This window comes from Arachis hypogaea, chromosome 19, assembly GCF_003086295.3.
Source record: "Arachis hypogaea cultivar Tifrunner chromosome 19, arahy.Tifrunner.gnm2.J5K5, whole genome shotgun sequence".
NCBI lineage: Eukaryota > Viridiplantae > Streptophyta > Magnoliopsida > Fabales > Fabaceae > Arachis > Arachis hypogaea.
This window is the reverse complement of record NC_092054.1, coordinates 70,942,749-70,959,517: the sequence shown is the minus strand read 5'-3', so window position 1 is coordinate 70,959,517 and position 16,769 is coordinate 70,942,749. Positions and strand designations below refer to the sequence as shown.

Below are 16,769 nucleotides of genomic sequence, written 5' to 3'. Positions count from 1 at the left end.
GAACTCCCTTCTTCTGAGGCGTCCCATTGCTCACAGGATTCCTCTCAGAAGTGTACATGAACTAGTTATTAGCAACCACGTCAATGAGTTTTTGAGCTTCTACAGGCATTTTCTTTAGGTGAATGGATCCACCTGCAGAATTATCCAATGACATCTTAGCTAATTCAGACAGACCATCATAGAATATATCCAGGATGGTCCATTCTGAAAGCATGTCAGAAGGACACTTTTTGGTCAGTTGCTTATATCTCTCCCAAGCTTCATAGAGGGATTCACCTTCTTTTTGTCTGAAGGTTTGAACATCCACTCTAAGCTTACTCAGCTTTTGAGGAGGAAAGAACTTGGCTAAGAAAGCTGTGACCAGCTTATCCCAAGAGTTCAGGCTATCTTTGGGTTGAGAGTCCAACCACACTCTAGCTCTGTCTCTTACAGCAAACGGGAAAAGCATAAGCCTGTTGATGAGCGGATAATTTATACGCTTTTTGGCATTGTTTTTAGTATGTTTTTAGTAGGATCTAGTTACTTTTAGGGATGTTTTCATAAGTTTTTATGTTAAATTCACATTTCTGGACTTTACTATGAGTTTGTGTGTTTTTCTGTGATTTCAGGTATTTTCTGGCTGAAATTGAGGGACTTGAGCAGAAATCAGATTCAGAGGTTGAAAAAGGACTGCTGATGCTGTTGGATTCTGACCTCCCTGCACTCAAAGTGGATTTTCTGGAGCTACTGAACTCGAAATGGCGCGCTTCCAATTGCGTTGTAAAGTACACATCCAGGGCTTTCCAGCAATATATAATAGTCCATACTTTGGCCAAGCATTGACGACGTAAACTGGCGTTCAACGCCAGCCTTCTGCCCAAATCTGGCGTCCAGCGCCAGAAAAGGATCCAAAACCAGAGTTGAACGCCCAAACTGGCATAGAAACTGGCGTTCAACTCCACAAATGGCCTCTACACGTGCTACACTTAAGCTCAGCCCAAACACACACCAAGTGGGCCCCGGAAGTGGATTTATGCATCAATTACTTACTCATGTAAACCCTAGTGACTAGTTTATTATAAATAGGACCTCTTACTATTGTATTAGAGGCGTCTTTTTGACCATCTTTGGACGCCTGGTTCTTAGATCAGAGGGGCTGGCCTCTCGGCCATGCCTGGACCTTTCACTTATGTATTTTCAACGGTAGAGTTTCTACACTCCATAGATTAAGGTGTGGAGCTGTGCTGTTCCTCAAAGATTAATGCAAAGTACTACTGTTTTCTATTCAATTCTTCTTATTTCGCTTGTAAGATATCCATTCGCACCCAAGAACGTGATGAAGGTGATGATTATGTGTGACGCTCATCATCCTTCTTCCTTATGAACGCGTGCCTGACGAACACTTCCGTTCTACATGAAATCAAGCTAGAATGAATATCTCTTAGATCTCCTAACCAGAATCTTCGTGGCGTAAGCTAGAATGATGGTGGCATTCAAGAGAATCCGGAAGGTCTAAACCTTGTCTGTGGTATTCCGAGTAGGATTCAATGATTGAATGATTGTGACGAGCTCCTAACTCGCGATTGCAGGGCGTTAGTGACAGACGCAAAAGGATAGTAAATCCTATTCCAGCATGATCGAGAACCGACAGATGAATAGCCGTGCCGTGACAGGGTGCGTGAGCATGTTATTCACTGAGAGGATAAGATGAAGCCATTGACAAGGGTGATGCCTCCAGACGATTAGCCGTGCCGTGACAGGGCATTGGATCATTTTCCCGAGAGATGACCGAAAGTAGCCATTGACAGTGGTGATGTATCACATAAAGCCAGCCATGGAAAGGGGTAAGACTGACTGGGTGAAGACAGCAGGAAAGCAGAGGTTCAGAGGGACGAAAAGCATCTCCATTCGCTTATCTGAAATTCCTACCAATGAATTACATAAGTATCTCAATCCCTATTTTATTATATAATATTCGAAAACACCATTATCACTTTATATCTGCCTGACTGAGATTTGCAAGGTGACCATAGCTTGCTTCATACCAACAATCTCCGTGGGATTCGACCCTTACTCACGTAAGGTATTACTTGGACGACCCAGTGCACTTGCTGGTTAGTTGAACGGAGTTGTGTCCACACATAGAGCCACAATGAGGATTCAATACAATTATATATTGTTAATCTCACACAAGTACAAAGAACATGGAACACAAAAAGCGTCCACTAATGTCAAAAACTTGGTGGACGAAATTGTGTTCCATGTTCTTTGTACTTGTGAGAGATTAACAATATATAATTGTATTGAATCCTCATTGTGGCTCTATGTGTGGACACAACTCCGTTCAACTAACCAGCAAGTGCACTGGGTCGTCCAAGTAATACCTTACGTGAGTAAGGGTCGAATCCCACGGAGATTGTTGGTATGAAGCAAGCTATGATCACCTTGTAAATCTCAGTCAGGCGGATATAAAATAATTATGGAGTTTTCGAATAATAAATAAAAGAATAGGGATAGAGGTACTTATGTAAATCATTGGTAGGAATTTCAGATAAGCGAATGGAGATGCTTTTCGTTCCTCTGAACCTCTGCTTTCCTGCTATCTTCATCCAATCAGTCTTACTCCTTTCCATGGCTGGCTTTATGTGATACATCACCACTGTCACTGGCTACTTTCGGTCATCTCACGGGAAAATGATCCAATGCCCTGTCACGGCACGGCTAATCGTCTGGAGGCATCACCCTTGTCAATGGCTTCATCTTATCCTCTCAGTGAATAATATGCTCAGCACCCTGTCACGGCACGGCTATTCATCTGTCGGTTCTCGATCATGCTGGAATAGGATTTACTATCCTTTTGTGTCTGTCACTAACGCCCTACAATCGCGAGTTAGGAGCTCGTCACAGTCATTCAATCATTGAATCCTACTCGGAATACCACAGACAAGGTTTAGACCTTCCGGATTCTCTTGAATGCCGCCATCATTCTAGCTTACGCCACGAAGATTCCGGTTAGGAGATCTAAGAGATACTCATTCTAGCTTATTTCATATAGAACAGAAGTGTTTGTCAGGCACGCATTCATAAGGGAGAAGGATGATGAGCGTCACACATAATCATCACCTTCATCACGTTCTTGGGTGCGAATGGATATCTTAGAAGAGAAATAAGGAGAATTGAATAGAAAACAGTAGTACTTTGCATTAATTCTTTGAGGAACAGCAGAGCTCCACACCTTAATCTATGGAGTGTAGAAACTCTACCGTATGAAAATACATAAGTGAAGGTCCAGGCATGGCCGTGTGGCCAGCCCCTATGGTCTAAGAACAATGCGTTCCAAGATGATCCTAAGATCCTGAGATGATCAAAAGATGCCTAATACAATAGTAAAAGGTCCTATTTATAATAAACTAGCTACTAGGGTTTACATGAGTAAGTAATTGATGCATAAATCCACTTCCGGGGCCCACTTGGTGTGTGTTTGGGCTGAGCTTAAGTGTAGCACGTGCAGAGGCCATTTGTGGAGTTGAACGCCAGTTTCTGTGCCAGTTTGGGCGTTCAACTCTGGTTTTGGATCCTTTTCTGGCGCTGGACGCCAGATTTGGGCAGAAGGCTGGCGTTGAACGCCAGTTTACGTCGTCTATTCTTGGCCAAAGTATGGACTATTATATAATTCTGGAAAGCCCTGGAGTTCTGTAGCTCCAGAAAATTCATTTTGAGTGCAGGTAGGTCAGAATCCAACAGCATCAGCAGTCCTTTTTCAGCCTCTGAATCTGATTTCTGCTCAAGTCCCTCAATTTCAGCCAGAAAATACCTGAAATCACAGAAAAACACACAAACTCATAGTAAAGTCCAGAAATGTGAATTTAACATAAAAACTAATGAAAACATCCCTAAAAGTAACTAGATCCTACTAAAAACATACTAAAAACAATGTCAAAAAGCGTATAAATTATCCGCTCATCACAACACCAAACTTAAATTGTTGCTTGTCCCCAAGCAACTGAAAATCAAATAGGAGAAAAAGAAGAGAATATACTATAAATTCCAAACTATCAATGAAACATAGCTGTAATCATATGAGCGGGACTTATAGCTTTTTGCCTCTTGAATAGTTTTGGCATCTCACTTTATCCATTGAGGTTTAGAATGATTGGCATCTATAGGAACTTCAGATTTCGAATAGTGTTATTGACTCTCCTAGTTCAGTATGATGATTCTTGAACACAGCTTCTTTATGAGTCTTGGCCGTGGCCCTAAGAACTTTGTTTTCCAGTGTTACCACCGGATACATAAATGCCACAGACACATAATTGGGTGAACCTTTTTAGATTGTGACTCAGCTTTGCTAAAGTCCCCAATTAGAGGTGTCCAGGGTTCTTAAGCACACTCTTTGTTTTTGCTTTGGACCTTGACTTTAACCGCTCAGTCTCAAGTTTTCACTTGACACCTACACGCCACAAGCACATGGTTAGGGACAGCTTGGTTTAGCCGCTTAGACCAGGATTTTATTCCTTTAGGCCCTCCTATCCACTGATGCTCAAAGCCTTGGGATCCTTTTTATTTGCCCTTGCCTTTTGGTTTTAAGGGTTATTGGCTTTTTCTGCTTGCTTTTTCTTTTTCTTTCTATTTTTTTTTCGCCTTTTTTTTTTCATTTTTTTTTTCTGCAAGCTTTGTTCTTTGCTGCTTTTTCTTGCTTCAAGAATCATTTTTATGATTTTTCAGATTATCAAATAACATGTCTCCTAGTCATCATTCTTTCAAGAGCCAACATATTTAACATTCTTAAACAACAACTTCAAAAGTCATATGCACTGTTCAAGCATACATTTAGAAAACAAGAAGCATTGTCACCACATCAATATAATTAAGCTAAGTTCAAGGATAAATTTGAAACTCATGTACTTCTTGTTCTTTTTGAATTAAAACATTTTTCTTTTAAGAGAGGTGATGGATTCATAGGACATTCATAACTTTAAGACATAGTTACTAACTACTAATGATCGTGTAGTGAAGACACAAACATAGATAAGCACATAACATAGAAAACGAAAATCAGAGAAAGCAAAAACAAGGAATGAATCCACCTTAGTGATGGTGGCGTTTCCTTCTTGAGGAACCAATGATGTCCTTGAGCTCTTCTATGTCTCTTCCTTGTCTTTGTTGCTCCTCCCTCATTGCTTTTTGATCTTCTCTTATTTCATGAAGCATGATGGAGTGCTCTTGATGTTCCACCCTTAGTTGTCCCATATTGGAACTCAATTCTTCTAGGGAGGTGTTGATGTGCTCCCAATAGTTTTGTGGAGGAAAGTGCATTTGAGGCATTTCCGGAATCTCATGGTGATGAGCTTCATACGCCTCTTGAGCTCCATGAGTGGGCTCTCTTGCTTGCTCCATCTTTTTCTTAGTGATGGGCTTGTCCTCTTTGATGAGGATATCTCCCTCTATGTCAATCCCAGCTGAATTGCATAGGTGGCAGATGAGGTGAGGAAAGGCTAACCTTGCCATAGTGGAGGATTTGTCAGCCACCTTGTAGAGTTCTTGAGGTATAATCTCATGAACTTCCACCTCTTCTCCAATCATGATGCTATGGATCATGATGGCCCGGTCTATAGTAACTTCAGACCGGTTGCTAGTGGGAATGATTGAGCATTGAATAAACTCCAACCATCCTCTAGCTATAGGCTTGAGGTCCAGTCTTCTTAGTTGAACCGGCTTGCCTTTGGAGTCAATCTTCCATTGAGCTCCTTCTACACATATGTCCATAAGGACTTGGTCCAACCTTTGATCAAAGTTGACTCTCCTTGTGTAGGGGCGTGCGTTCTCTTCCATGTATGGCAAGTTGAACGCCAACCTCACATTTTCCGGACTAAAATCTAAGTATTTCCCCCGAACCATTGTAACATAGTTCTTTGGATCCGGGTTCTTACTTTGATCATGGTTTTTGGTGATCCATGCATTGGCATAGAACTCTTGAACCATTAGGATGCCGACTTGTTGGATGGGATTTGTTAGAACTTCCCAACCTCTTCTTTGAATTTCATGTCGGATCTCCGGATACTCATTTCTTTTGAGTTTAAAAGGGACCTCAGGGATCACCTTCTTCTTGGCCACAACATCATAGAAGTGGTCTTGATGGGCTTTGGAGATGAACCTTTCCATCTCCCATGACTCGGATGTGGAAGCTTTTATCTTCCCTTTCCCTCTTCTAGAGGATTCTCCGGTCTTTGATGCCATCAATGGTAATGGAAAAACAAAAAAGCTATGCTTTTACCACACCAAACTTAGAATATTGCTCGCCCTCGAGCAATAAACAAAAGGATAGAAGAAGAAGAAGAAATATGGAGAGGGAGGGGGAGATGAGGTTTCGGCCAAGAGGAGTGTAGAGGGGTGTGTTGTGTGAATTTGATGAAGAATGGAGGGCTTTATATAGGGAAGGGAGGGGGGGTATTGGTTCGGCCATATGGGTGGGTTTGGGTGGGAAATTGGTTTTGAATTTTGAAGGTAGGTGGAGTTTATGAGGTAGGTTTATGGGGAAGAGTGGATGGATGTGAGTGGTGAAGAGGTGATTGGGAAGAGAGTTTGAGGTGATTGGTGAAGGGCTTTTAGGGAAGAGTGTTTATGGGGTTGTGTGAAAGAGAGTGGTGAGAAGAAGTGAGTGGAGGTAGGTGGGGATCCTGTGGGGTCCACAGATCCTGAGTGGATCCTGTGGGGTCCACAGATCCTGAGGTGTTCAAGGATTTACATCCCTGCACCCATTAGGCATGTAAAAATGCCTTTGTACCCAACTCTGGGCGTTCAGCGCCAGGTTGGTGGCCATTTTGGGCGTTCAACGCCCATTTGTGTGCCATTTCTGGCGTTGAACGCCAGAACCATGCCTGTTCTGGCGTTCAGCGCCCAGAAGCTGCCCATTTTGGGCGTTCAGCGCCAGAACCATGCTCTGTTCTGGCGCTGAACGCCAGACAGATGCTCCTCCAGGGTGTGATTTTTCTTCTGCTGTTTTTGATTCCGTTTTCAATTTTTCTATTTATTTTGTGACTCCACATGATCATGAACCTAAGAAAACATGAAAAATAATAAAAATAAGAATTAGATAAACATTGGGTTGCCTCCCAACAAGCGCTTCTTTAATGTCAGTAGCTTGACAGTGGGCTCTCATGGAGCCTCACAGATGTGCAGAGCTTTGTTGAAACTCTCCAACACCAAACTTAGAGTTTGGATATGGGAGTTCAACACCAAACTTAGAGTTTGGTTGTGGCCTCCCAACACCAAACTTAGAGTTTGACTGTGGGGGCTCTGGTTGACCCTGCTTTGAGAGAAGCTTTTCATGCTTCCTCTTCATGGTTGCAGAGGGAGATCCTTGAGTTTTGAATACAAGGGAGTTCTCATTCCATTGAAGGAATATTTCACCTCTGTCAACATCAATCACAGCTCTTGCTGTGGCCAGGAAAGGTCTTCCTAGGATGATGGATTCATCCTCTTCCTTTTCAGTATCCAGGACTATGAAATCAGCAGGGATGTAAAGGCCCTCAACCTTTACTAATACATCTTCTACTTGTCCATAAGCCTGCTTTCTTGAGCTGTCTGCCATCTCTAGTGAGATTTTAGCAGCTTGCACCCCATAGATTCCCAGTTTCTCCATTACAGAGAGGGGCATGAGGTTTATTCCTAAACCAAGGTCACACAGAGCCTTAAAGATCTTGGTGCCTATGGTACAGGGTATTATGAACTTTCCAGGATCCTGTCTCTTCTGAGGCAATGTCAGTTGATCCAGATCACTTAGTTTATTGATGAACAAGGGAGGTTCAACTTCCCAAGCATCAATGCCAAACAATTTGGCATTCAGCTTCATGATTGCACCAAGAAACTTGGCAGTTTGCTCTTCAGTGACATCCTCATTCTCTTCAGAAGAGGAATACTCATCAGAGTTCATGAAGGGCATAAGGAGGTTCAATGGGATCTCTATAGTCTCTAGATGAGCCTCAGAGTCCTTTGATTCCCCAGAGGGAAGCTCCTTGTTGATCACTGGACGTCCCAGGAGGTCTTCCTCCTTGGGATTCACGTCCTCTCCTCTCCTCTCAGGTTCGGCCATGGCACTTATGTCAATGGCCTTGCACTCTCCTTTTGGGTTCTCTTCTGTATTGCTTGGGAGAGTACTAGGAGGGATTTCAGTGATCCTTTTACTCAGCTGGCCCACTTGTGCTTCCAGATTTCTAATGGAAGACCTTGTTTCATTCATGAAACTTACAGTGGCCTTAGATAGATCAGAGACTAGATTTGCTAAATTAGAAGTATTTTGTTCAGAGTTCTCTGTCTGTTGCTGAGTTGATGATGGAAAAGGCTTGCTATTGCTAAACCTGTTTCTTCCACCATTATTAAAGCCTTGTTGAGGCTTTTGATCCTTCCATGAGACATTTGGATGATTTCTCCATGTTGAGTTATAGGTGTTTCCATAAGGTTCACCTAAGTAATTTACCTCTGCTATTGCAGGGTTCTCAGGATCATAGGCTTCTTCTTTAGAAGATGCCTCTTGAGTACTGTTGGGTGCAGCTTGCATTCCATGCAGACTCTGAGAGGTCATATTGACTTGCTGAGTCAATATTTTGTTCTGAGCCAATATGGCATTCAGAGTATCAACCTCAAGAACTCCCTTCTTCATAGGCATCCCATTACTCACAGGATTCCTTTCAGAAGTGTACATGAACTGGTTGTTAGCAACCATGTCAATGAGTTCTTGAGCTTCTGTAGGCATTTTCTTTAGGTGAATGGATCCACCTGCAGAGGTGTCCAGTGACATCTTTGATAGCTCAGATAAACCATCATAGAATATATCCAGGATGGTCCATTCTGAAAGCATGTCAGAAGGACACTTTTTGGTCAACTGTTTGTATCTTTCCCAAGCTTCATAGAGAGATTCACCTTTTTTCTGTCTGAAGGTTTGAACATCAGCTCTAAGCTTGCTCAGCTTTTGAGGAGGAAAGTACTTGGCTAAGAAAGCCGTGACCAGCTTATCCCAAGAGTTCAGGCTGTCTTTAGGTTGAGAATCCAACCATAATCTAGCTTTGTCTCTTACAGCAAAAGGGAAAAGCATGAGCCTGTAGACTTCAGGATCTATTCCATTAGTCTTAACAGTATCACATATCTGCAAGAATTCAGTTAAGAACTGAAAAGGATCTTCAGATGGAAGTCCATGAAACTTGCAGTTCTGCTGCATCAGAGAAACTAATTGAGGTTTCAGCTCAAAGTTGTTTGCTCCAATGGCAGGAATGGAGATGCTTCTTCCATGTAAATTGGAATTAGGTGCAGTAAAGTCACCAAGCATCTTCCTTACATTATTATTATTTTCGGCTGCCATCTCCTCTGCCTGTTCGAAAATTTCTGAAAGGTTATCTCTGGATTGTTGTATTTTAGCTTCTCTTAATTTTCTCTTCAGAGTCCTTTCAGGTTCTGGATCTGCTTCCACAAGAATGTTCTTATCCTTGCTCCTGCTCATATGACAAGGAAGAATGGACAGAAAAATAATAATAATAATAGAGATCCTTTATACCACAGTATAGGGATCCCTTTATGATTGGAAGAAAAGAGGGGGAGACAAAGAATGTGATGTAAAAGAAGAAATGCAACTGTACGAATGGAAGAGATGTGAGATGAGATGTTAGGATATGAATGAATAAATAGAATGAGATGGGGGAGGAATAATTTTCAAAAATTATTTTGAAAAAGGGTTAGTGATTTTTTGAAAATTGGTTTTTGAAAATTGTTAGTATTTTCGAAAATTAAGTTTAAAAAAAAATAATTAATAAATTAAAAAGAAATTTTGAAAAAGGGGAGAGATATTTTCGAAAATGAGAGAGAGAGAGTTAGTTAGGTGGTTTTGAAAAAGTTAAGAAACAAACAAAACAGTTAGTTAGTTAGTTGAAACAAATTTTGAAAAGATAAGAAGTTAGGAAGTTAGAAAATATATTTTGAAAAGATATTTTTGAAAAAGATAAGATAAGAAGATATTTTTGAAAAGATATGATAGAGTTAGTTTTGAAAAAGATTTGATTTTTAAAATCACAATTAATGACTTGATTCATAAGAAATCACAAGATATGATTCTAGAACTTAAAGTTTGAATCTTTCTTAACAAGTAAGTAACAAACTTGAAATTTTTGAATCAAAACATTAATTGATTAGTTATTTTCGAAAATTTTATATAAAAATAAGAAAAAGATTTTTGAAAAAGATTTTTAGAATTTTCGAAAATAACTAAGAAATTTGAAAAAGATTTGATTTTTGAAAAAGATTTTGAAAAAGATAAGATTTTCAAATTGAAAATTTGATTTGACTCATAAGAAACAACTTTGATTTTTAAAAATTTTTGAAAAAGTCAACTCAATTTTCGAATTTGATGAGAGAAAAAGGGAAAGATATTTTTTTGATTTTTTGAATTTTTATGAAAACATGAAAATTATGCAATGCATGAAATTTTTTAGATCAAAACAATGAATGCATGCAAGAATGCTATGAATGTCAAGATGAACACCAAGAACACTTTGAATGTCAAGATGAACATCATAGACATAATTTTGAAAAATTTTTAATGCAAAGAAAACATGCAAGACACCAAACTTAGAATTCTTTAATGCTTACGCACTAAGAATTCAAGAATGCATATGATAAACATGAAAAGACACAAAACAAAAAATCATCAAGATCAAACAAGAAGACTTACCAAGAACAACTTGAAGATCATGAAGAACACTATGAATGCCTGATATTTTCGAAAAAATGCAAGATGCATATGCAAGTGACACCAAACTTATAACATGACTCAAGACTCAAACAAGAAACAGAAAATTATTTTTGATTTTTATGATTTTCTAATTTTTTTTTATTTTTATTTTATATTTTTCGAAAATAGTCTTGAAAAAAGAAAAATAAGGATTCCAAAATTTTTAATATGAATTCCAGGAATCTTGCCATGTTAGTCTAAAGCTTCAGTCCAGGAATTAGACATGGCTCACTAGCCAGCCAAGCTTTCAATGAAAGCTCCAGTCCAAAACACTAGACATGGCCAATGGCCAGCCAAGCTTCAGCATTTAACACCAGAGTATATTGATCTTGATAACAAATTGCTGCTCATCATTTACCAAGCATGTAACTTGCCTCTGATGGTTTGGAAGCCTCAGTCCAAAAGAATTTAGACATGGCTCTACAGCCAGCCAGGCTTCACATGCTTCATGAAACACTAGAATTCATTCTTAAAAATCTTGAATAAAATTTTTGAAAACATTTTTATTTTATTTTTTTTCGAAAACATATGAGAGATTTTTGAAAATATTTTTGAAAGATTTTTTGAAAAAAAAAACGAAAAGAAAATTACCTAATCTGAGCAACAAGATGAACCGTCAGTTGTCCAAACACGAACAATCCCTGGCAACGGCGCCAAAAACTTGGTGCTGTTGCCGGATCAAAAGGGAATCTGGCACTGATGTTACCGGACCAAAAGCTTGCCGAAGACTCAAACAATCCCCGGCAACGGCGCCAAAAACTTGGTGGACGAAATTGTGATCTCCAGGCTCGAACAAATCCTGGTAATGGCTCCAAAGTTTGGTGCTCTGATCTTAATTCATAATTGTCACAACTTCGATACAACTAACCAGCAAGTGCACTGGGTCGTCCAAGTAATACCTTACGTGAGTAAGGGTCGAATCCCACGGAGATTGTTGGTATGAAGCAAGCTATGGTCACCTTGTAAATCTCAGTCAGGCGGATATAAAATAATTATGGAGTTTTCGAATAATAAATAAAAGAATAGGGATAGAGGTACTTATGTAAATCATTGGTAGGAATTTCAGATAAGCGAATGGAGATGCTTTTCGTTCCTCTGAACCTCTGCTTTCCTGCTATCTTCATCATATCAGTCTTACTCCTTTCCATGGCTGGATTTATGTGATACATCACCACTGTCACTGGCTACTTTCGGTCATCTCACGGGAAAATGATCCAATGCCCTGTCACGGCACGGCTAATCGTCTAGAGGCATCACCCTTGTCAATGGCTTCATCTTATCCTGTCAGTGAATAATATGCTCAGCACCCTGTCACGGCACGACTATTTATCTGTCGGTTCTCGATCATGCTGGAATAGGATTTACTATCCTTTTGCGTCTGTCACTAACGCCCTGCAATCGCGAGTTAGGAGCTCGTCACAGTCATTCAATCATTGAATCCTACTCGGAATACCACAGACAAGGTTTAGACCTTCCGGATTCTCTTGAATGCCGCCATCATTCTAGCTTACGCCACGAAGATTCCGGTTAGGAGATCTAAGAGATACTCATTCTAGCTTATTTCATATAGAACAGAAGTGTTTGTCAGGCACGCATTCATAAGGGAGAAGGATGATGAGCGTCACACATAATCATCACCTTCATCACGTTCTTGGGTGCGAATGGATATCTTAGAAGAGAAATAAGGAGAATTGAATAGAAAACAGTAGTACTTTGCATTAATTCTTTGAGGAACAGCAGAGCTCCACACCTTAATCTATGGAGTGTAGAAACTCTACCGTATGAAAATACATAAGTGAAGGTCCAGGCATGGCCGTGTGGCCAGCCCCTATGGTCTAAGAACAATGCGTTCCAAGATGATCCTAAGATCCTGAGATGATCAAAAGATGCCTAATACAATAGTAAAAGGTCCTATTTATAATAAACTAGCTACTAGGGTTTACATGAGTAAGTAATTGATGCATAAATCCACTTCCGGGGCCCACTTGGTGTGTGTTTGGGCTGAGCTTAAGTGTAGCACGTGCAGAGGCCATTTGTGGAGTTGAACGCCAGTTTCTGTGCCAGTTTGGGCGTTCAACTCTGGTTTTGGATCCTTTTCTGGCGCTGGACGCCAGATTTGGGTAGAAAGCTGGCGTTGAACGCCAGTTTACGTCGTCAATTCTTGGCCAAAGTATGGACTATTATATATTGCTGGAAAGCCCTGGATGTCTACTTTCCAACGCAATTGGAAGCGCGCCATTTCGAGTTCTGTAGCTCCAGAAAATCTATTTTGAGTGCAGGGAGGTCAGAATCCAACAACATCAGCAGTCCTTTTTCAGCCTCTGAATCTGATTTCTGCTCAAGTCCCTCAATTTCAGCCAGAAAATACCTGAAATCACAGAAAAACACACAAACTCATAGTAAAGTCCAGAAATGTGAATTTAACATAAAAACTAATGAAAACATCCCTAAAAGTAACTAGATCCTACTAAAAACATACTAAAAACAATGTCAAAAAGCGTATAAATTATCCGCTCATATAGACGATGTAAACTGGGGTTCAACGCCAGTCCTCTGCCCAATTCTGGCGTCCAGCGCCAGAAAAGGATCAAAAGCTGGAGTTGAACGCCCAAACTGGCATGAAAAACTGGCGTTCAACTCCACAATTGGTCTCTGCACGTGAATTGCTTAAGTTTCAGCTCCAGCACACACCAAGTGGGCCCCAGAAGTGGATCTCTGCATCATCCATCATAGTTTATCCAATTTTTGTAAACCTAGGCTACTAGTTTAGTATTTAAACAACTTTTAGAGACTTATTTTTGTATCTCATGACATTTTCAGATCTAAACTTTGTATTCTCTGACGGCATGAGTCTCTAAACCCCATTGTTGGGGATGAGGAGCTCTACTGTGTCTCGATGAATTAATGCAAGTATTTCTGTTTTCCATTCAAACACGCTTGTTCCTATCTAAGATGTTCATTCGCGCTTAACTGTGATGGAGGTGATGAGCTGTGACACTCATCACCTTCCTCAAATCATGAACGTGTGCCTGACAACCACCTCCGTTCTATATACGATTGAATGAGTATCTCTTAGATTCCTTAATCAGAATCTCCGTGGTATAAGCTAGAATTGATGGCAGCGTTCATGAGAATCCGGAAAGTCTAAACCTTTTCTGTGGTATTCCGAGTAGGATTCAAGGATTGAATGACTGTGACGAGCTTCAAATTCTTGAAGGCTGGGCATTAGTGACAAACGCAAAAGGATAGTAAATCCTATTCCAACCGGATCGAGAACCAACCGGTGATTAGCCGTGCTGTGACAGAGCGCGTGAGCGTAGTTTTTACTGGGAGGACGGAAGGTAGCCATTGACAACGGTGATCCACCAACACACAGCTTGCCATAGGAGGACGTGCGTGCGTGAATCAGAAGACAGAGGAAAGCAGAGATTCAGAAGATAAAGCATCTCCAAAACTCTAACATATTCTCCATTACTGCATAACAAGTAACCTTTAATTTATGCTCTCTCAGTTATTCACAATTCAACTGATAAACATAATTGACTTCCTGACTAAGATTTACAAGATAACCATAGATTGCTTCAAACCAACAATCTCCGTAGGATTCGACCCTTACTCACGTAAGATATTACTTGGACGACCCAGTGCACTTGCTGGTTAGTGGTACGCGTTGTGAAAAGTGTGATTCACAATTCGTGCACCAAGTTTTTGGTGCCGTTGCCGGGGATTGTTCGTGTTTGGACAACTAACGGTTTATTTTGTTGCTTAGATTAGGAAAAATTTTTCTTTTTTTAGTTTAGAGTCTTTTATTATTTATCCCTTGTTAAAACACTTTAAATTTATAGCTCAGTTAATTAGAACGTGGTGTTTATGTTCATGATAATTGGCTATCATATTTTTAAAACCTTTTTCAAAAATAATTTTTCTATTAAATCCTGTGCCAAACTTTAAGTTTGGTGTTTTCTTGTTGATTTCCCTTTGGTTTTCGAAAATTTTGGTTTGGTTTTCTAAAAATTTTAAGTTTGGTGTTCTTTCTTCATGTTCTTGTGTTCTTGTGAGTCTTCAAAGTGTTCTTGAGTTTTCCTTGTGTCTTGATCTTAAAATTTTTAAGTTTGGTGTTCCTTGGTGTTTTCCCTCCAAAATTTTCAAAAACAAGGAGCATTAGATCTAAAAATTTTAAATCTTGTACTATCTTATTGTTTTTCTCTCTCCTCACTAAATTCAAAAATATCTTTTCAAAATATCTCTTCTAACTTCCTAACTTCTTATCTTTTCAAAATTTTTTTCAACTAACCAACTAACTTTTTGTTTGTTTCTCAACTTTTTCAAAACTACCTAACTAACTCTCTCTCTCTCTAATTTTCGAAAATATCTCCCCTCTTTTTCAAAAATTTCTTTTTATTAACTAATTAATTTTTATTTTTTTATAAAAAAAAAAAAGAAAAAAAATTTAATTTCAAAATTCAAATTCTTTTTAGTTATTTTATTTTATTTAAGTATTTACTTCTTATAAAATAAAATAAATAAAAAGATAAATCAGTCCAAGTTATATCCATATATCCATCATGGACATAAGTGGAAATGAACAGTCCAGGAGGACTCTGGGGTCATATTCTAACCCCTCTACTGCTTCATATGGGAGTAGCATATGCATACCCTCCATTGGAGTTAGTAGCTTTGAGTTGAATCCTCAGCTCATTATCATGGTGCAGCAAAGTTGCCAGTATTTCGGTCTTCCACAGGAAGAACCTACAGAGTTTCTGGCACAATTTTACAAATTGCTGACACAGTACATGATAAGGAAATAGATCAGGATGTCTACAGACTATTACTGTTTCCATTTGCTATAAAAGATCAAGCTAAGAGGTGGTTAAATAACCAACCTAAGGCCAGCATAAGAACATGGAAACAGCTGACAGAAAAATTCCTGAATCAGTATTTTCCTCCAAAAAGGATGACACAGCTAAGGCTGGACATCCAAGGTTTTAAACAAGGAGATAATGAATCTCTTTATGATGCCTGGGAGAAATACAGAGAGATGCTACGAAAATTCCCCTCTGAAATGTTTTCAGAGTGGGTTCAGTTAGACATCTTCTACTATGGGCTTGCAGAAGGAGCTCAGATGTCTCTAGATTACTCAGCTGGTGGATCTATCCATATGAGAAAGACAATTGAAGAGGCTCAAGAGCTCATTGATACAGTTGCCAGGAATCAGCATCTGTATCTAAGCAGCAACCCTTCCATGAATGAAGAGGTTAAAACAGTAACTGCTGAATTCAGTACTGTAAAACAAGCTGCTGAATTCAATCAGCAATTGGATTTTCTAACAAAGCAGCTAGCTGAATTCAAGGACAGGCTACAGGAGACAAGGATAGCTAATATACATATGGACGAACAGTTTAAACAAACAAAGCAGCAGCTATCAAAGCAAATAGCAGAAGAATGCCAAGCAGTTCAATTAAGAAGTGGGAAAACATTAAATACCCCACCTCAAGGCATCAAAAATTCAAGAAATGAGCAACCCACCAAAGATTCACCTGAGGACATTAAGAGCCCAGGGAAAAATAATTCTGGCACTAAAACGCCAGAAAATGGGTGGAAGGCTGGCGCTGAACGCCTAGACCATGCCCAAAACTGGCGTTCAGCGCCAGAAACAAGGCAGGATTGGCGTTCAACGCCAGAAATGGGCAAGAATCTGGCGTTGAATGCCCAAATGGGGCAGAATCCAGTGTTGAACGCCCAAAATGGGTACATTTCTGGCGTTCAGGCGCCAGGAACAGACAGTGAGCTAGCGTCTAACGTCACTCCAGCTTCTGACTCTGGCACTCAATTGCCAGTGAGGGATCAGACACACACAATTGCTGATAACAACCCATCTAAAAAGTCTTCTTTAACCACTAAGGTTGAGGAATATAAAGCCAAGATACCTTATCCTCAAAAACTCCGGAAAGAGGAGCAGGATAAGCAATTTGCTCGCTTTGCAGATTATCTAAGGACTCTTGAAATAAAGATT

The 16,769-nt window shown here is 39.9% G+C and overlaps 2 non-coding genes across 2 annotated transcripts; both read left to right on the top strand.

Annotated features, from left to right (window-relative positions):
- Positions 1–208: 208 nt before the first annotated feature.
- On the top strand, positions 209–316 carry LOC112781352 (small nucleolar RNA R71). The gene has a single exon (XR_003192134.1). It is a non-coding gene; the product is annotated as a small nucleolar RNA R71 (small nucleolar RNA).
- An 8,514-nt stretch (positions 317–8,830) lies between these two features.
- Positions 8,831–8,938, top strand: LOC112781044 (small nucleolar RNA R71). The gene has a single exon (XR_003191842.1). It is a non-coding gene; the product is annotated as a small nucleolar RNA R71 (small nucleolar RNA).
- The last annotated feature ends 7,831 nt before the right edge of the window (positions 8,939–16,769 follow it).